We start from the raw sequence: 21153 nt of genomic DNA, 5'->3' as shown, positions 1-21153 counted from the left end.
TTTGTGTGTGCAGCACTCTGTCATGCACCTGGGCTCTCAAGTCACAGCGTGCGACCTCTGATGATTGGACTATGCCCTGTTTTTCGTTTTCTAAGCAGTTTCTAATTCTGGTGATTGTGTGATGTAAAGAGGTGCTATGATGGTCATGCAATTAATACTTAATATTGAATCAATACACAGAACTTTAACGGATTCACTTTGTGTGTGTTAGCGCTCTAAAAGTAGCAATACTATTAAATTGCCCCCAGACTGACCCCGTAGGCTTAAAATACTCCCGTTCTAAGACGAGTACTACTTCCCATGCAGGGTACTGTTCCTTATGGTAAATGTAAACACATAGACTGCATTCAAGGGGGACCTGAAGTAGAGAGGTCATGAAATTGGAGGATGGGCTTCCTTTTGGGTTCAGTGTTAGCGAGAGGGAGATGGATGGTGGGGGAGGGTAGGTATTCCAGTCTCTTATGTCCTGTAGTACATTTTTCATGAATGCCCTACTTTGTGTGCAGTTTCCACTGGAATGGTGGAAGATAAAGGTCTTTTATCTGCTAATAATGTGGTCAGAACTTAAGTAGCTGTCTCCAGTCCCTCTCCCCTAACAAGTGCAGTTTGGAATCTCATTCTGGAAGAGATGGAATCGCATGGAGGCTCTCTAGATGTTAGGTAGACCTAAATAAAGGTTCCGAGTAGATCCTCTGTCCCTATAAGACCTCTTGTAGCCACAATGTTTTAGAGCATGTTTGATTGTTTCCTCTTCATTTTTAATATCTTGAACTGAATGATAGTCTTTTTTAGATGAAGAACTGATGTCAGCCTGCCAGGTACTGTAATTTATTCTATCATATTATTATATTATATATCAAGTAGGACAGTGAAAATGTTTCCTTGCAAACTTGTAGTCCAGTATCAGTTAACTTCCTGTTTTTATCCTGAAAAGACCATTGCAGATCAGTGTAAGGGTTTTTTCCAGTAATTACTCACAGCACTTTGTTAAAGTTTGCAATTCCTTCAGCCATTTAATAATAATCTTTCTGTGAAGAAACTTCGCTGAGTTAACCATAATATTCATTGACTGGGTGGGAGGTGAATGGAATGTGTGAGCTGAAGTTCTGTACTCATTATAGATTTAGCCCTTATTTAAAAAAAAAAAAAAGTCAATTCCGTACTAAAACTAGGAACGAAAGTGCGGTGTTTCCAAATTTTTGCAAAAGTGGATCGTTTTTGTTTGAATATAATAGCAGGAAGAATTACAGCAATCTGTCATTTTACGTGAAACAGACAAGCCTGTGTATTATGAATACTTTTAAGCTTCCCTTTGGAATATGCCCAGAAACACATTTGGAGTTACCTTTGTTTTTCTATCGTTGCCAATTTAGACTCTGGAATTGGCGTTTGGTGGTGTGAAGCGTTGCCCACAAGTGGCCGGAACTCCTCTTCCTAAAGGATTTTGAGATTGAGAAACAGCTGTAAAACCTCCCCCTTATGCCTTGGTTCTAGTTCCTCCCTCCGAGTTGAAAAACTATTTTTTAAAAAATTTTTTGTTGTTTTTGTTTTAGTTGGTGCTCTGACGCTTAATCTCAGTACCCTTTACTCTTGATTGTCAAATTTTGATAAAACATGTGCCATTTTCTTTGGTAAGAGAAAGCAGGTCTTATGTCTGCCAGAACACGATTTATATGCCTTATTGGCTCCATTAAACTTTTTAAAAACTTTAGCACTCGTTACTTTTTTCCACTGCATTTAATCTCAAATGCTGTTTGTCAACCTCACCGTAACCCGTTTGCCTGCTCTGTCTCATTGATCTCTCCCGCGCCCCCCTGAGCACAAGATAACCCTAAGATCTAGGAGTAGAAAGGAAAGTGATTTCTTCTCATAGGAAGACTTAGTTCTGACTGCTAGATTTTTGAAGGCTTTGATTGTGCCATTTTAGATGCAAACAAATCATGGAAGATTGCGTATTGTGTGGTACTTTTTTTTTTAATAACATTGATTCCTTCCCCCCTGCCCCCCGGTCTCTTGAGAGCAGTATAGGCTGAATCTTAAAACTTAACAGTTTACTTTGGGGGGAACAGAACCCCCCTTTATCTTTTAAGCTAGATTCTCGGATTCTTTTATTAGACATCATGGCTCGTTAGGTCTGTCCCCGTCACCCTGACTTGGCATGAGTGGGTTGAGCTCATCCTTATACTGCAGTGTTCTGAGCATGGCTGAAGCATTAAAAACTTAATTATAATGTTTAGTATTTTATAGAGCAAAGTTAATGGAAAGCATTTGGCTGAATTTAAAGACCTGCAGTCAAATTCTTCAATGTGGTTTTACCCAACTGGAGTAGTGGTACACACCTTAAATCATTCAAATGAATAAATAATTTTAAAAAACCGAGAAACTACGGGGCTTGTCTGCAGTTTTGTTTTGGTCATCACATCTGAATGAACTTTTTTGATGTAATCAAGTCCAGACTTTTAGAAAAGAACCAGCCCTCTGAATTTTTTCCGCACCCGCCCCCCATCACCCCCTCCGCCCCAGGCTATTGGAACACATTAAACTTGCCAAACTGTGTCTCTGGGCCGTAGGGGTTCCCTCCAGTCGTGAAAGTGGGGCTGGCTGCTGCTTGTGTGAGTCCGAGGGGGTGGCCAAGGCCTGAGAGAGGGGGAGACAACCCCAGCGCAGGGAAGGTGCCAGGACGCCATGGGAGGGTTTGGAAGTGAAGGGAGCTGGGGACCTAGTTGGGAACACGGGCTGCAGAGTTACTTTTAGGAAGAGTATTCTGAGTGAATCATTAATTTTTTGGCATGATTTTTTGGGGTAAGATTTTATTTATTTATTTGACAGAGATAGCCAGAGAGGGAACACAAGCAGGGGACTGGGAGAGGGAGAAGCAGGCTTCCTGAGCAGCAGAGGGCCCGATGTGGGGCTTGACCCCAGGGCCCTGACCTGAGCCGAAGGCAGATGCCTAACGACTGAGCCACCCAGGTGCCCCCAGCATGATTTTTTGAGGGGCACGGTGACTATATTGACCTCACCCATTGCCTTTGATTCCGTAGTGCTTGTTAGAGCCTGCTGCTTCCTGAGATACACGACCTACGTGTGTCTACTTACAGGGGGGGGGGGGGTCTTCAGAGATACATTCTGGACTCTATGGGGTTGGGGAGGTGACTTGAAAGATTCTGACAGAGAAGGCGTTGTTTATTTCTAAAGCCACAAGAAACCGAAGGTTCATCCGTTTAATTTAGTTAAAGGCGGTTGTTGTGGTCAGATGTCCGCAGTACCTGCTCCCCCTCCCTGAAAGCTGTTACCACTGTGTTAGGTGACCTGACCCCACCACGGCCAGCGCGCAGACTCCTCACTGCAGTGTTCCTGCGGGGTGTGCCGTTCGACATCTGGGCGAGCAGCAGGCCCGCACCCCGAGGCTGGCCGTCCTCTCACTCTGTGTTTGCACTGATGCATGTGACACGCTGAGATCCAGGGTTTAACTTCCTGCCACACACCAGCTCGTTCTCTGTGAAGTTCGGCAGATGGCAGCCTAGGTAGGACACCCGATGGGTTTGGAGGGTGCAACATGGATCGGGTGGTCCTTGGGGAAAACTTGGGAAGTCTCACTGATGCTCTTCTGTGTTCCCGAGGACCTCTCTGTTGCGTTTGTATGGCATTAATGCCTTGAAGAAACACTGAAAATTCCCCGAAATCTGGCCACACAGCTGTATCTTTTCCGCATCAGAATATATATGCTGTACTTTAGGACTGGATGGCCCTCCCTTGTATGGATGGGCCTTTAGCTTCTCGTAATTAGCAGTGGTGCAGTAGTGAACGTGGTATACAGTTTCTTTACATTTCTGTGGGCTCCGTTTCTGCAGGTAAAAGTGGTCTGTTCAAAGGAATTCATATTTAAAATATTAAACTAAATTATTCATGGGTCCAACCAAAGGACCTTCTGCAAAGTACCAGTTAATGAAAGCATCCCCAGGGTTCTCCCTACTTCTGAGCCAGTGTCGGGAATCTGTACCATTGCAGGCAGGGTGATCTTACCATTTTCATTTGCTTTTTGCCCCCTTGTCTGAAGGAAGAATCTTTGCTCGAAATCCTGTGGATTTGAATGCTGACTCCACCACTTAACTGGGTGTGAGGACCTGGGTAAGTTTGCCTCCCTGGGCCGGTTTTATCGTCTGTGAAGTAGGTATATTGGAAAAAAAAGGATGCGAATCTCAATGACCTGAATTCCTTGGGGGCATTTACATCTACATCTGTAGTCTGCCTCCCTGTCAGGGGAGCCCTTGAAGCGCTCTGGGATGTGGCTGATAATTTTTGCAACGGCACATTAAGAAAAACTAACACACATGCATTTTTGTAATTTAAATATTAGACATTAGGGGCACCTGGGTGGCTCAGTGGGTTAAAAGCCTCTGCCTTCTGCTCAGGTCATGATCCCAGGGTCCTGGATCAAGCCCGGCATCAGGCGCTCTGCTCGGCAGGGAGCCTGCTTCCTCCTCTCTCTCTGCCTGCCTCTGCCTGCCTCTGCCTACTTGTGATCTCTGCCGGTCAAATAAATAAATAAAATCTTTAAAAAAAAAAAGTTAGACATTAATATGAAGGCCTGTGTAATTTGTCCTCCTCAAAGGTAAAAACTTAATGGTTTGGTTTTTTTTTTTTTTAAGATTTTATTTATTTATTTATTTATTTAATTTATTTGGGAGAGATCACAAGTAGGCAGAGAGGCAGGCGGGGGTTGGGGGGGCAGGCGGAGGGGGGGAGCAGGGTCCCCGCTGAACAGTGAGCCCGAAATGGGGCTCGATCCCAGCACCCTGAGATGACCGGAGCCAAAGGCAGAGGCTTAACCCACTGAGCCACCCAGGTGCCCCAAAATTGAATAGTTTTGAAGAGCAACCCTCCTAATAATTATCTTTCATGTATACAGCCATTAGAAAATATGCAGGTTGATTGATGGTTATTTATGAATTAGTGTGGGGTAATACGCTTGGCGGGGGGACATAAGTCATTGTGGGAGATGAGCTTCGAGTCTCCGGTGTTGGAAAAGGACTGATTGCACCGTGTCCCAGTACAGTTTAAAGCCAGAAGGATCGGTATTAAGCACACAGTGAAACTTTTGTGCGGTGAGGTGGTTAGTTTTCAAGGCAGAAGTTGTCCACATGTGAGCGTGACCCTATTTTCAGACAGACTTGAGTGCCTACCCTAGGAGATGCCACAGGCCGGCAAGTACAGGAGGCCTCGCCTCACTGGGTCTGAATCCTCGGGTGGCGGGAGGGGGGCCCGCAGCACATCCTTTGAACCCAGGTTGAGGGGGTGTTTGCTTTGCAAAGGCTTTTGGTGCAGACCTCTGGCACACCACGAGTGTACCTGTTGGTGAGGGCTGTGGCTTTCCTTTGTTTTAGGTTGGGGTTGTGCCACTGTGAGCTGCCAGCAGTGTTTAGGGCTCCCGATCACGTACAGACCTGCCTCTTAGAGCTTAAAGGAGACTTAGGTTGGATCCAGCTTCCGCAGTGGCAGGCTCAGCAGGCTGAGAGCAGTCCCGCAGCTGACGGAGAAAGAAGGCTCCGGTCCTCGGGGCAGCCCGCCGCCAGTTCTCTGGGCTGCTCTCAGCCACCTGGGCCAGTGGACGCCTCACCCTGATGTCCTCCAGAAACCCACCAAGGTATGTGCCACGCTAGCTTTGAGATTTGAGAGGAGAGTCTTAGACCGTTGATAGCTCCTTAGGGGTATGGATGCCAGCACTGAGATACCTTCGGGGGACAGGGGAGCCCCTACCAGTGGTCCCTGGGTGCCGGGGGAGGAGGTTGATGGCTTCCCCCAGCTCTCCCCAAAAGCCAGTCTTGTAACCACCGTGGCAGGGATGGTTTCAAGGTGAATCTAGAAATTGGTAACTACCAGGAAGTTGTGATGTACTGTTTGAGGCTCAGGGGAACCTGAACACAGGGCATCGTGTTTGTGTACACTTGGATCTGGCATATTAAGGCTTGACTCTTGCCCATCTCAGTGTTTGTCAGTTGTGCTGGGCTGCGAGCCACAGTAAGAATGACCTGTGGCCCCCGAGACCGAGTGCGGAGATAAACGCGCACTCACTGTACTAAGAGCTGAGCAGTTCCTCCCTCCGTGTCTGCTCGCCACTCCGGTCTCTTGCTGCTCACGAGAGAGATTGCTGTTTGTGGTCCCGCGACATCGATTTCACCACCAGATCGGAAACCCAGGCTCCCTGGGCATCTGTGCCTGGCACAGAGTGGGTACCTGGACAGTTCTTGAAGGAACGAGTGCGTAAAAGGTGGCTTGAAATTTCCTAGGTTTTCATGAAAAGTCCCTCATTTCTCCTCTTGGGCTTTCACAGTGTGTCGAGGAGCAGGGTGTGGTGGTGAAGAGCTCGACCCTGGGGGTCTGTGAGGTGGAGGCGGCCCCGCCATGGGTCTGGGGGGGCGGGGGGGAGGGAAGGTGCCTCCCGTGGCAGCTGGTGAGCACACGCCTGTTAGCCGCCAAGTGTCGCCATCCTCTGCCCCTCGTCAGAGTCTAGGAGGGATTGCCCCGGGGTTCTCCATGAGCCTGCAGCCTCTGTGTCCCCCCGTTTCCTCTCTTCCCTCAGATTGCACGGTTCTCAGGCTGCCTGCATGTCAGTCAGCCATGCTCAGGCAAGCAAGGTGGTTCTCCCTGGGGTGGGCCGCAGGCGCCAGCATTTTCTAAGCTCCTCCAGCTGAGGATCCCTGTGTAAAGCACCTAGGCGCGTCCTGCAGAAAATGTAGAAGGGAATGTTGCTTTGGCCCTTTCCAGACTGTTTCCTGGGCAGGTGGCCAGTGGCATTGGACTCTGCCATCCCTGAGGCTGAGGGCAGCTGGCGCCGTCAGAGCACTCTGGCCCTCCCCTCGGGCGCTGCCTGCCCATCCACCTTCAGTCCTGCAGGCTTGGAGGAAGTCTGGCCTTGAGCGGGTTCCTCCGGGGCAGGGTGCTTTCCTGGGCTTGGCAGGGGGAAGTTTGCACCCACAAGCCTTCAGGGTGTGGTGAATCACGGCTCACCAGGAGTGACCCAGCAGGTGTGCCCCCAGGACACCTCTCCTGCACCTGCTTGGGAATAGGTCACCTCGGGAGGGGTTTAATACAGATTCCTGGGCTCTCCACCCACATATGCCAATGCCGGGGTTGGGAGTAGGGACAGGGTATCTGTAGAAGAACACAAAAATGGATCCTAAGTCCTGCCACCTGGTTACGTCTGTTTACATTTTAAAGAGGACATTGATAGTGCATGTGGGGGGAGATCACACAGGAAGATCCCAGGTGAGGAGTCTTCCTCTCCTGAGTGGCTTTCTGGGTGCCCGCGTGTGGCCTGCAGTAGAGTGGGGAGCTGGGGTCCCTGGGGTCCCAGGGGCCAGTCCCTGCCCCAGGATCGCCGGGTAGGGTGCGCCCACCACACCCCAAGTCTCCCTGCCTTTTCTTTTATAAAACGTGGCTCTCTGTGTGCCTGTGTATATGTATACCTGAAAAACAGTATACGGAAGGGCTCTGAGACGCCCCAGACCGCACTCGGTACCTCTTTCCAGCCCGTGCAGGTGTTCCCTGACGTCGTGCCCTGACTGTTGCTCGGGGAACATCACCCTTCTCCCCATTTCCCAGGTCAAGAGCTGAGGCTTCGGTGACTGGCTTTGTGGCCGCTGACCCATTCGGGGCCTGGAGCCTCATGCTTACTGTGTCACCCGTCTTGGCTAGTTCGTGAGCCCCCCCCCCCGCCTCAGTTTCCCCATCTGTAAAGAGGGTTGTGAGGATGAACTGAGATAATGCCTAAAATGGGAGGGTCCCCGGCACTGTGGCAATGAGTGTGCTCTCCGTTCTCCACGGGGGAGGGGAAGCCATCTCTCAAGGCTGGTAAGTGGTGGGCTGGAAGCTGTCCCCAGCGAGGGGAGAGCACTCTGGGGGAGGAGTGGGGTGCACTGAGGTCAGCGGACAGGTTAGGTGCAGCAAGTGTCATAAGGAACTGTTTAGGTGACCCTCCCAGGTTCGGTCCGGACCTACCGCCCAAGGGCAGGAACTGTGGCCATGGCCTTGACCTCGACCTCGACCTCAACACAGGAGCAGGTGGGCTCCTGAGGAGCTGCCTGGGACCTGACAGCCCAAAGAAATCCCATGTTAAGTTAGCTCCCAGGCAGGGCTGCCTCCCTCCATCTACCACGTGGGTTTCACTCCAGCGGTGGAAGCCAGAGCGCTGCCAGATGTTCCCGGCACGGGTAACTGGCCTGCGGGGTCACCAGACCAGTGACTGCAGTCCTGCACGGCTCCTAGCCCGGGAGGCTGGGAGGCCCCAAAGAGACAGGAGGGGGGCGGGGAGGCGGTCAGTTGTTTCCAGGGTGCTGACTGGCCATTTCTGAGGCCAGGGAGGAGGGACCAAGTTTGGGCCACAGGCCCTGGCATTCCTGCTGGTGTTCTCAGTGGGTACCAGCAGCAAGGATTTCCCGTCCTGGGTGTGACCTGGCAGGGCCCAGTGTCCACCCCACTGGAACCTTCTCCCGTAGAGGCCTCTCCCTCCTTTTAAAATTTACTCGATTCAGGGGCTCTATCAGATACAGTTCTCTGATTTACGTCAGCCCCCGAGCTGCCCTTCTGCCCACTTTTTGAAAAGGCTGTCTATCCCCTTATTTTTTTAAGATTTTAGTTATTTATTTGACAGAGATCACAAGTAGGCAGAGAGGCAGGCAGAGGTAGAGGGAGAAGCAGGCTCCCCGCTGAGCAGAGAGCCCGACGTGGGGCTCGATCCCAGGACTCTGGGATCATGACCTGAGCCGAAGGCAGAGGCTTTAACCCACTGAGCCACCCAGGCGCCCCTGTCTGTCCCCTTCTTTTCTGTTCATCTTCTGTGTCCCCTCCTGGGAGAGCCCTTCTGACCCTCCGCTCCTGCACTGTTCTCTGTGCTCCTTGTTTCTCATCATGTCTGCTTTTGTTTGGCGTCTACCTGCCTTCCCTGGAGGCTGTGTGCGTTCACTTGAGCCTGTCCCTCCCCCCCTCACAGGAGCAGACAGTATGTAGTGGTTGGAAGGATGAGGGCCTCTACGCCGAAAGGGTCAGGGAGTGGCCAAGCCAGGATCCTAATCCAGATCTGTACCCCCTGCCCTCCCGCCCCGTCCTGTAGGAGGCACTGGGTTTAAATTCACAAGGACTGGGGAGTGTGGGGCAGGTTCCTTAACTTGAGCCTCAGTTTGCTCTCCTGGAAAGTAGAGATGACAAAGGTGACCGCCTTGCAGTGTTGTGAACATCTATAAATCCTTTTGCGTGCTCTTGGTATGGGTTCCACAAACCCTGGTGTTGGGGTTCTGGCTAGTGACCGAAAGAGACAGCTCTGGGACCTCCTGCCTGACCCCAGTCAACTTTGATGAACTCAGAGACCTTTTGTCACTTGTGCGCCAGCCAGCGATGCAAGCAGATGCCGAAATCTTGTCGCACTTCCCAAGCACCCCACGAAGGCCCGACCCCCACTGGGGAACCTGTGGTTGCCCTTGAATGTCTCCCTAAGGCCGGGAGCCCTGCATTCTCCTGCTGTGACTCACTTCCTGTTTGGGCCATGAATTTGGAAGCCGAGAAAGAGCTCAGAGAGCTCCATGGAAACGGCTGGACCCGCCCACCAGAGCCTTAAAGGGACAGCTGTCCCAGGCCAGGGCTTGTGGGGGTAGGGGTGGTCCCCCGGTAGTGGGGGGGTGGCATGTTGCCGAAGTTAGGATGTGAACCCAGGGGGTCTGCTGCCAGATCCCACAGCCGCCACGTTTTCCCCTAAGGAACCTCCCCACCCCACTTGTGCCAGGCCCAATCCAGTTGTTGCGCCAGTTTGAAAGGACCCGCACTGCCAACACCTTACTGTCTGATCTTGTCAAGCTCCTGTCTTGTCCTTTGTTGCACGTCCTATCAAGCTGGGTAACCATATCCCAGACTGATGGTGAAAATTCCATGAGATCCTGTTTGCCAGGGATGGCACACACGGATGCTAATGAGGACAGATAAGTGAGTGGGGCTGGCAGCCCAGAGACAACAGTGGATTGCAGAGCGCATGTCCCCTTCAGTGCCTGTGCTCAAATTCATGTGTTTGGTCCAACAGAGCACCTGGGGGTGGGGCTGACCTTGGCCTTCCTTGGGTCAGGACCTCAGGAGAATGCCTGGGTGGATGCTTTCCTAGGCTCCTTAAGAAGCCCCTGTCCGGATCTCTGGGCCTCACCTTGACCACTTGTAAAATGGACCCTCTCCCCAGTTCTGGCTTTGGGATCTGGGACACTCGGCAATCAGTGGGCTGTAACTTTCAGATACTTGTCCTCAGGGCTTAGACCCTGCTCCCCTAACCTCTACCTCCCTCCCACTCCTAGGCTATACCACATGGGGTGCTGGCGGTGCCCTTGGCCTGGCCATCCTTGGTTCTTGTTGTGGCTGTAGTTCTTCTGCTAGCCTTTGGTAGAAGGTGTCTGCGGCTGTGGACAAAGCAGGCTCCGGCTTCTCAGTGTGCAGCTAGCTGGGGACCAGACAGACAGGAATGGACCTGCCAATCCTGCAGGAATTTATGTAATGGGCAACAGGAAAGGGGCCAGGCATCCTCATAGCCCCATTTCTCAACGGTCTCTTGTAAGGTTATGGCAACCCCTGAGACATGTGTGTCCCAGCCTCTTTTGCCAGTGGAGAAGCTAGGGCTCAGAGAGGTTGAGTGACTTGTCTGGGAGATGCCCAGCTGTGACTCAGACACAGGGTTGTGTTTCTCTAAAAAGTCTGGACTCTTCTCCTGTGTGACTTTCCGTACCTGAAACAGGCACAATCCTTATTTTCCCTGGAACTTGGGGATGCCGCGGGCAGCGTGACGCTGACATCATTTTGTGTGTCTAACTTTGATTTTTTTGTTGACTCCGGTCAAATCGTGGTGTTTTGTGGTCTCAACATCAAGAGTGATAAACCGTGTCTTTTCCCATGCAGTCATGCTTTTTCTGTATTATAAGAATGAAATTCTTTATCGAGGTGGCTGGTACAGGATACTAGAAGCACACTATTCAGAGAAACAGGACACCACCGGAGGACTAAACTGAGTAACGCTGATGGACAGTCTCTGCGTGGAGACCACCTGGGTTTGAATCCCGGTTCCGCTGATGAGCTGTGTGACCTTGAGCAGAGCCTCTCAGTCTCCTCTGTAAGATGTGCAGAAGGATAGTCTCTGTTCCACGTTCTTAGGAGGCTTACATGAGTTTAACGAGTGAGTATTTGTAAGTGCTTGTGTCTAGTGCTTGCCATATAGTTCCTACAGACCTTGACACTGGTAGTCAGTCTTCTTTCTGGGCCCGGAGTCCAAAAAACTACAGGCCGAGGGCCAAATCCATCCCACTGGCTGGTTTTCTCCCTAAGCTCCATTTAGACTTGTCTGTTCACATTATTGTCCTGGGCTGTTTTGGCGCCTCAACGGCAGAGCTGAAGAGTTGCGACAGATACTTTACGGGTCACAGAGCCAAAAATATGGACTGTCCAGGCCTTTACAGGAAGCGCTTGGCTGCCCTCCTCTCCCAGAGCACGTCCTGTGATGTAAAACAGTAGATGGGCTCGTGCTGTAGGCATTTGTCTAGCTGTTTGCTCCTTGTCACATTAAATCGAGGACCCCCTCCCTCCTCAGTGCACGTGGCTCTGCCATACCTTCCTATTGGTCTCTGTGATGTCACTTAGTTTATTTTGTTTGGAGTCTGTTGCAAAAAGCGCCGCAGTGCACTTTTATTTTTTTTAAGATTTTATTTCTTTATTTGACAGAGATCACAAATAGGCAGAGAGGCAGGTGGGGTGGGGGGGAAGCAGGCTCCCCACTGAGCAGAGGGCCCAATGTGGGGCTCGAACCCAGGACTCTGAGATCATGACCTGAGCCGAAGGCAGAGGCTTAACCCATTGAGCCACCCAGGCGCCCCTGCAGTGCACATCTTTTGTGCTCATGTGGGAGATTTCTAGATATCAAGAAGTGGACATTCTGGGTCGAAAGCACTGATACGTCTAAAAGTTTATACTCACGGGGTGCCGGGTGTCTCCGTCGGAGGAATGAGAGACTCTTGGTCTTGGGTTGTGAGTATGAATCCCATGGGGGGTGTAGAGATTATTTAAATAAATAAAAAGTTAAAAAAAAGTGAAAGTTTATGATAGAGACTATATGGTTATCTTCCCAGAAGGTCAGTTTTTACTACCTCCGGCTCTGTCTACAAGTACCCATTTCCCCCCTCTCCACCCTGGAGGGTTGATTCTTTTCAAATTAACTTAGAGTTGTGGTTTATAGCTCTAATAAAAGCCCCAAGGGATTTTTGGAAATGGGTCAGAAGTATTTAAGTTCAGCCAAAAGAATTTACAGTTGAGAATAGCTAAAGAAATTTTGAAATAAAAAATTAAAACAAAAAAAATAGTAATAAGTAGAAGATATTAGCACCAGTAGTAAGACAGGATAGAACGCTCCAGAAAATACCCTGGTTTATAGAAGAACTTCATAGTCCAGCAGGAAATAGCACAAAATGACAGGGAGGGGATGGATCGGTCAATAGATGACATCAAGAACATTGACTGTTTGGGGGGAAAATTTTTGTTAGAATATCGTTTCATGCTCCCACATATATTGACAGATTATAAGGAGTTATATGTTAATACATGGTCTGCAGGGAGCCTGCTTCTCCCACTCCCACTTCCCCTGCGTGTGTTCTCTCTTTCCCTGTCTCTCTGTCAAATGAATATTTAAGCAATTAAAAGCTGAGGGAACATATATGTGAATATTCAGCTTTGTAAGTGTAAAGGTATTGGGACATTTGTGTGTGTGTGTGTGTGAGACAATATTTTTAAATGAAAAGCTTGAGGGTGCCTGGGTAGTTTGGTTAAGCATCTGACTTCAGCTCAGGTCATGATATCAGGGTCCTGGGACCCAGCCCCACATCAGGCTTCCTGCCCAGCTGGAAGTCTGTTTGTCCCTCCGCCCACCCCCTCCCTGCTCACGCTCTCTCTCAAATAAATAAAATCTTTAAAGAAAACAGTTAAAAATAAAAGCTTGATTATAAGTGTAAATTTGTAACGACCGATATAAACAAACTTGAAAAAGGGACCATGACAGGTATGACAAATCTAATGTAGGGTATATCTCTGTTGACATACACGTGTGCACACGCACATACCTGAATAAGAAAGTAATATGCAAAAAAGGAAAAATGAGCAAAAAATACTAACAGGGAGTTTCCAGAAGCAGAAATACAAATGAGCAATCAACATCTGAATCCCAAGTTCAGCCTTACTTTGTGAAATTCAGATTTGAAAAGGAGATTCTGTGGTTTTTGTTTTGTTTTGTTTTTTAAAGATATTATCCATCTATTTGGCAGAGAGAGCACAAGTAGGCAGAGTGGGAGGTAGAGGGAGAAGCAGCCTCCCCTCTGAGCAGGGAGCCTGATGCAGGACTCCATCCCAGGAACCTGGGATCATGACCTGAGCTGAAGGCAGATGCTTAACCGACCAAGCCACCCAGGCGCCCCAAGACTGGGGTTGGAATAAGTTTCTGAGAAGCTCCGTTGCTACTACCTAGCACCAGGAAGTCTGAGATGATGTACCCCCAGCACACGCTACTCCTAACAGGACAGCCTGCCTGCCACACGTTGAAAATTCAGTTGGCCACATATAGGAAGATCTCTAAAAACAGTCATCGTTTCCTACCCTCTAATTCCAGTTTCTGAGCTTTAATCCCAGTGGGGCGATAATCAGAGTTGTGGAAGGCAGTCCTTCAGCAACAATACGAAGTATAGTACTTGGAGTAACAAGACAGCATAAACCCGATGCTAGGAGACTGATCAAACATGCCGGGTTCACTAGGTGGTTAAGCCTTGGTAAAGCACACTGTTGACGGATATCTTAAGAAACGGGAGAATGCTGTTCACATGACGAACACACACGGCAAGATCTTAATTTGACCAGAATGGTGCCGGGCAGCAAGTTTTCAATAAATGTCAGCTACTGTCATTACTGAGGATTACAGACTTTCAAAGGACCATTCATTCGTTTGTTGATGTATTCTGTGCTCCGTTGACGTGCATCTGGTGTGTGAGCCAGGTGGGGAGCGCTGTGGGGGCAGCGGCCCTGACCGCCCTGACTTTTCTCTTCCCCTTCTGGGGCTCCCTGGGGCTTCAGCTGGCTCTGTTTCTGGCTGGGCACTGCCACCTAGAGGCTCCTGGCCCACAGGGCGGCTGTCCCTTACAGCCCCTCACCCCGGACACTGGGCCCAGGTGTCCCAAGACCCTAGCCTTGACTGTATTTTAAGATTTCATTTTTAGTTAACAAATTTTTTGGGGGGGGTTTTTTAGTTATCTCTACCCCTGCAATGTAGGGCTTGAACTCATGACCCCAAGAACAAGAGTCACATGCTCTTCCGACTGAGCCAGCCAGGCGCCTGCCCTGAAAAAAAATTTTTTTTTTTTAGGGTGGTTTTAGGTTTACAGCAAAATTGAGAGGAGGTACAGAGATTTCTCGCACACCCCCTACCTCACCCCCCATGCACAGCCCCTCCCACTGTCAACACCCCCACCAGAGTGGGACATATGTTACAGTCGATGAACCCACATGGACTGCATCATCGTTTGTTGTTTCCGATGAGTTCATCTTGGTGGTGTGCATTCCGTGGGTTAGGACACATACAATGACGTGTATCCGTCATTATGGCATCATAGAGACTGGTTTCACTGCCCTAAAAATTCCATGTGCTTCATCTGCTCATCAACCTCTGGCAACCACACTCATCTTTTTACTGTCCCATACTTTTTTTTTTTTTTTTAAAGGATTTTTAAAATTTATTTGACTGTGAGAGAGAGAGAGAGAGAGCGAGCGAGCGCACAAGCAGGGGGAGCAGCAGACGGGGAGAGGGAGAAGCAGAGTCCCCGCTGAGCAGGGATCCCGATGCGGGGCTTGATCCCAGGTCCCTGGAATCATGACCTGAAGGCAGACGCTTAACCGACTGAGCCACCCAGGTGCCCCACTGTCTCCATACTTTGTCTTTTCTAGAATGTCGTATAGTTGGAGACATAGAGTGTATAGCCTTTTCAGACTGGCTTCTTTCACTTAGTAATTGTGCATTGAACTTTCCTCCATGTCTTTTCGCGGCTGGAAAGCTTATTTCTTCTTCGTGATGAATAGTGTTCCATTGCCTGGATGTACCACAGTTTATGAACAAAAATGTTGTAAACATCCACGTACAGGATTTTGTGTGGACATAAGCGTTCAACTCCTTTGGGTAAATACAGCGGAGGGGGCGTGTAGTTGCTGGATCATAACAATGGGCGTCTTTTGGGTGTTGTAAGAAACCACTAGATTCTCCTCCAAAGTGGCTGTTCCATTTCTTGTTCCCACGAATGAATAAGGGTACGTGTTGCTCTGCATCCTCACCCGTATTTGATGTTTTCAGGGTTCGGATTTTGGCCATTCAAACAGGTATGTGACAACATCTCCCTATCGTTACAATTTGCATTTCCTGATGATACATGATGAGGATCTTTTCACATGCTCATTTGCCATCTGTATATCTTCTTTGGGGAGGTGTCTGTTAAGCTCTTCCGCCCCCTTTTTAAAATCAGGTTATTTGTTTCCTTGTTATTTTTTTTTTTTTTTAAGATTTCATTTTTAAGTAATCTCTACACCCAACATAGGACTGGAACTCACAGCCCTGAGTTCAGAGTCACAGGCTCTGCCAACTGAACCAGCCAGGTGAATTTTAAGAGCTCTTGGTGTATTTTGGATAGCAGTCCTTTATCAGGTGTGTACTTTTTTTTTTTTTTTAAGATTTTTAAATTTTTTATTTATTTTTGTGACAGAGATCATAAGTAAGCAGAGAGGCAGGCAGAGAGAGAGAGAGAGGAGGAAGTAGGCTCCCTGCTGAGCAGAGAGCCCGATGCGGGGCTCGATCCCAGGACCCTGAGATCATGACCTGAGCCGAAGGCAGAGGCCTCAACCCACTGAGCCACCCAGGTGCCCGTCAGATGTGTCCTTTGCAAGTATTTTTCTCTTGGTCTGTGGCTTGTCTTCTAATTTTCTTGATGTTGTTTGTCTTTTATAGAGCAGAAGTTTTTGTTTGTTTTGTTTGTTTATTGGAGAGAGAGCAGAGGGAGGAGCAGAGGGAGAGAGACAAGGAAGACTCTGCATTGAGTGTGGAGCCCAATGTGGGGCTCGATCCCACAACCTTGAGATCATGACCTGAGCTGAAATCAAGAGTTGGATGCTCAAGAGTTGGATGCTCACCCTGGGGGTCCCTGGAGGCCACGTGTTTTTAATTTTAATGAAGACCAATTTATCAATTATTTCTTCCATGGATTGTGCCTTTGGTGTTGTATCCGAAAATCATTACTATAAATAAATAAAGTAAAATATATAATAAAATAATAAATAAAATAAAATGATGCCTGGGTGGCTCAGTTGGTTAAGCGTCTGCCTTTGGCCAAGTCCCGCATTAGGCTCTCCGCTCACTGGGAAGTCTGCTTCTTCCTCTGCCTGCTGCTCCCCCAGCTTGTGCCTTCTCTCTCTCTCTCTCTCTCTCTCAAATAAGTAAAATATTTAAAAATTAAATAAAAGTCATCACCATACCCAGTCTTCTATCTGGGTTCCCTTATGTTATGTTCTGGGAGTTCTGTAGTTTTACAGATTACAAAAAAATTGGGTGTCCGGTGCTGCAGCCATGGTCACAGTGAGCCCTGGATGGTGGGATCCAGGTCTGCAAGCAGCAACCTGGGATATGAATGGGGCTGGCTCATTCACCCACAGCCCCTGGAGAAGGAGGAAACCCTATTTTTTGCTAGTCTGCACACTCTTCTCTGCCACAGAAATACTGCGCTTTAAAATTTCTATTTGATAAAAGAAGCAGTGATGTGAGTGTAAAAGAGTAGAATTCTAAATGCATTGTTCTTGTATAATTTCTCTCTTCCAAGCAACATATAGGAGTTGATTACCAATATCTTATCAATAACCAGGTGCATAAGAAAAAGAATCACAAAACAAGACTCAATCAAGAGAGTGTCACAATCAAGAGAATTGACTATGACTTTGGTCAGGTTACTAACTTCTAAGTTTTCTCATCTGTACAAGAGAATGAACAACAGTATCTTACCTATGGCAAAAACTGTTCGTTATGTCCCAAGATCGTTTCTCCTTCGACTTTTAGCTGGGGGCATATGGCTGTACCAAATAATGACTACACTTCCCAGCCTGCTTTGCAGCTATAGTCATAGAGCTGTGTAACCATGTGACCAAGTTCTGGCCAATGGGGCATCGGTAAAAATGGAATGAAAACTTATGTGGGGGGGGGTAGGGGGGTGTTGGCTTTCTCTTCTTTCCTCCTTTCCCTGAGTTGGATTATAGGCGTAATAAGTGGAGCTGGGGCAGCCCTCTGGAACATGAGGTCCTTTTAGGAATGGAGAATGGAAGGCATGCATAGAAGACCCCCAAGACAGAAGAAAGTCATTTCCCTGACCCCATGGAGCTGCCACACCAGCCCTGGACCGTTTCATCTCAGATTTTTATGTCACAGAAGTAAATGTATCTTATCTAGGTCACTGTCCTTTTAGGCTTCTTTCACTTGTAAACTGAGCTTAGTCTTAATAAATGCATGCCCTCCTAGATTTCTTGGGGGAGATTGAATGGGCTATTGTATACAACTCGCCTATCACAATACCTGGCAAAGTGTAAACACTCAGGAAGTGTGAAATCCTTATTAATACCTTCTGTAGTGTTCAGGTGGAATAACTATCCCTCCTCTCCAATGAGAGCTCCAGAGAGGAGTGCTTCTGCAAAGAAAAAAACAATTGAGATTGTGCCGTTAACTTCTTTTTGGTTCCAAACAATTGCAAAAAAATAAAACAGCATCTTCATAAACAGCTAATTGCACTAGAAATGATTTCACTCGAGCTGTTGTGTTTACTAGTTGTAGCTGACAAAACCCTGCCTTACAAATTTGCATAGTATTTTAATTGGGAGATAAGTCACACATCACATTCTTTTAAATAGCTGTGTTTACAAACACACAGCTCAATTCTTCCATATTTGAAACACTGCCTTTCAAAACAATTTAGTTCCATTCTTCTTGGCTTTCTCTGTTTTAAAATACAAGTGGGAATGTTTTCTAGGAGTCAGTGGCCCCTTTTGACTTTGTGCCCTGTCACCTGTGGATGGTTCATTTATCAACTATTTAATTCTACTGTTCTAATTAATGTCTGTTGTCTAATTAATGTTGTTCTAAGGTGCTTTTTAACTCTCAGGTTCTCTGCTTTGGCAAAATGCTGCCAGTCTTCTGGACCCAAACCTCGATTCCTAAGGAATTCCAGGGGTAAAACAAGGACAGTCAAATTGAAGAAGGAAATTTGTCACAAGGTTTATTATCAATGGATAAAAGGAAAGAGGAGAGAAAGATCAAGATGGATGTCTTAGTCATCTAAGGCATCTGCCTTCGGCTCAGGTCATGATCCCGGGGTCCTGACATTGAGCCCCACGTCGGCATCCCTGCTCAGTGGGGAGCCTGCTTCTCCCTCTCCTTCTGCCTCCTGCTCTGCCTGCTTGTGTTTTCTCTCACTCTCCGTCAAATAAATAAAATCTTAAAAAAAAAAAAAAAAGATGGTTACTCTCTCTTTTTTAAAAGTGTTCTTATTTAAGTGATCTCTACAGCCAGTGTGGGGCTTGAACTCACAACCCTGAGATCAAGAGTCACACCTTCCACCGACTGAGTCAGCCAGGTGCCCCTAAATTACTTCCCTCTTCTTGTTCTCCTTTTTTTTCTAGTGGAAGTATAATTGTCTTCCCATATCCCAGTTGTTTCCAGCGTCCATTACAGTGACTTGATTTGTACATGTCAGGAAATGATCTCCACCAGAAGTGTAGCTACCATCTGTTGCTGTATGAAATTGCTACAATATTATTGACTGTCCCCTGTACTATACTATACACCCCCAAGACTTACTTTGTAACTGGACCAATCCCTTCACACATTTTGCCCCCCTCCTAGCCGCCTCCTGCATATGGTTACGAGTAGTTTCCGTATAGCTATGGGTCAGTTTCTGTCTTGCCTTATTTGTTCGTTTTGTGTCTTAGATTCTGCACACAAGTGAAATCGTCTTTATCTATCTGACTTGTTTCACTTAGCATAACATCCTCTAGGTCCATCCCTCTTCTCCCAAATGACTTTCCTCTTCGTCTTGGTTTATACCTGTCTATTTTTCTTTGGGCTAATCCATATCAGGATTTCAATTGCTTTTTCCTTTTTTTTTTTTTTTTTTAAGATTTTATTTATTTATTTGAGAGCGAACGAGAGTAAGAAAGGGAACATAAGCAGGGGGAGTAGGAGAGGGAAATGCAGGTTTCCTGCTGAGCAGGGAGCCAGACACGGGGCTCCATCCAAGGTCCTTCGATCAGTACCTGAGCTGAAGACAGATGCTTAACACCTGAGCCACCCAGGCACCCCTCAGCTGCCTTTTCCTGAAAGACAGGTATGGAATCCTTTCAATCTGCTCGATAAGGCACCCATCCTTATTTGTGAAGGTTTTTTTTTTTTTTTTTTTAAAGATTTTATTTATTTATTTGACAGAGGGAGATCACAAGTAGGCAGAGAGAGAGAGAGAGGAGGAAGCAGGCTCCCCGCTGAGCAGAGAGCCCGACCTGGGGCTCGATCCCAGGACCCTGAGATCACAACCTGAGCCGAAGGCAGAGGCTCAAACCACTGAGCCACCCAGGCGCCCATTCATGAAGTTTTTTTGGTTACCAAAGCATGCTCAGTATTTGGGCAAAAATAAAATCTGTCACAATCCCCAAGGTGCGTGTGATCAGACACTTTGCTGTGTGTCTCGAGGGGAGGCCGTGAGGACTGGGGGAGACGCCGTGAATCAAGGAATGAGTGCCAGGAGAATTTCTGAGACAGAGTACAGGACACATCCCATTAGGATTGAAGACTAGAATTGAAGTTCACCTAGAAACAGGACCTCAGCTCAAGGGTCAAGCGTTGAGTTGGCAGTTGGCCTTGAAAGGATTTTAGTGTGTATGTAGTGACTGCTTTTGGGGACCATCTCTCTCCTACACTTTCCAGAGAACCCCACCTTTATTTGGTTATGCACAGCTGTGGTTTGCTAAGGCCGCTACTGAAAGCACCATGAACTGCTTGGCTGAACCACAGACATGTACTCTTGCCATTCCAGAGGCTGGAGGGTCAAAGTCAAGGTGCTGGCAGGGCTGGTTCCCTCTGAGGCAGGTGAGGGAGAATCTGTCCCAGGCCTTTCTCCTTGCTTCTGCAGCCTCAGGCATTCTTGGCTTGTAGTAGGTCGTATCTTCTCTCTGGGCCTTCACATCATTTTCTCTCTGTGCCCGGCTTTATGTCCAGGTATTTCCTTTTTATAAAGACTCTAGTCTTAACGGTATTAGGACCCACTCTCCTGGCCTTATCGCAACCTGGTTCCCTCTCTCAGTCAGATAGCTCCCTCTGTTGGTCACATCGCAAAGTCCTGAGAGGGTCTCAATAACTTTCTTGGTTTCAACCAGTTCAGCCCATCACATCCACCTTCCTCAAAGGGAAACTCCACAGTTGGGTGGCAGGCTAGGGCTACCCCCAGCTTTCCATATTCCACATGGTATCTCTAAAAGTTTGAGCTCAGTATTTATCCACGCAGGAGGGGAGCAATCGCACGTGATGTTTAGTGCAGGAATCCCTGAAGGATCTTTGAACAGGTCCAGATGGCCTGCATTCTGGGTGAGCAGGTCCAGGTCAGGGAACCTGCCCAGGGTCCCCTGGACCCAGGGACAGAGCAGGATTCAGGATTCAGAGCAGGAAAGGCTTTCCCTGGGAGGCTGCACAGCCATGTGGTAGAGAAGGAAGACCTCAGGGACACCTGTCTTGCCTGGAATCCGGCTCTGGAACTTGTAGCTAAGTGACCTCAGGCAAGTCACACGACCTCTGTGCATCTCAGTTTCCCTGTCTTTAAATGGGGTTGATGATAGTACTATCACAGAGAGTCACTGTGAGGCTTAAAGACGATTCCTTCCTTCAATACATACTTACTGGGGTCCATTACTAGATACCTGGAGTCTGTCTAGCGGTAAACATTGAACAAGTTCAGGAGGGACTTATTTAGCAAGTGGGGAGGGTGTAAGTGATATTGCCAAAAACAAAGCAGAGAATGAAGAAGAGAAAGAGTGGCA

The 21153-nt window shown here is 48.1% G+C and overlaps 2 long non-coding RNA genes across 2 annotated transcripts; both read left to right on the top strand.

Moving 5' to 3' along the window:
• The first annotated feature begins 12 nt into the window (after positions 1-12).
• On the top strand, positions 13-1711 carry LOC116854457. The gene is made up of 2 exons (XR_004380163.1): positions 13-818; positions 1374-1711. It is a non-coding gene; the product is annotated as an uncharacterized LOC116854457 (long non-coding RNA).
• Positions 1712-3842: 2131 nt separating this feature from the next.
• On the top strand, positions 3843-18442 carry LOC116854458. Its single transcript, XR_004380164.1, has 4 exons — positions 3843-4128; positions 5385-5644; positions 16950-17250; positions 18234-18442. It is a non-coding gene; the product is annotated as an uncharacterized LOC116854458 (long non-coding RNA).
• Positions 18443-21153: the final 2711 nt, after the last annotated feature.

The sequence above is a fragment of the Lontra canadensis genome, unplaced genomic scaffold (assembly GCF_010015895.1).
Source record: "Lontra canadensis isolate GAN:19392208 unplaced genomic scaffold, GSC_riverotter_1.0 scaffold91, whole genome shotgun sequence".
Lineage (NCBI taxonomy): Eukaryota > Metazoa > Chordata > Mammalia > Carnivora > Mustelidae > Lontra > Lontra canadensis.
Note: the sequence above shows the minus strand (reverse complement) of the source record. Positions and strands in the feature narration are given on the sequence as shown.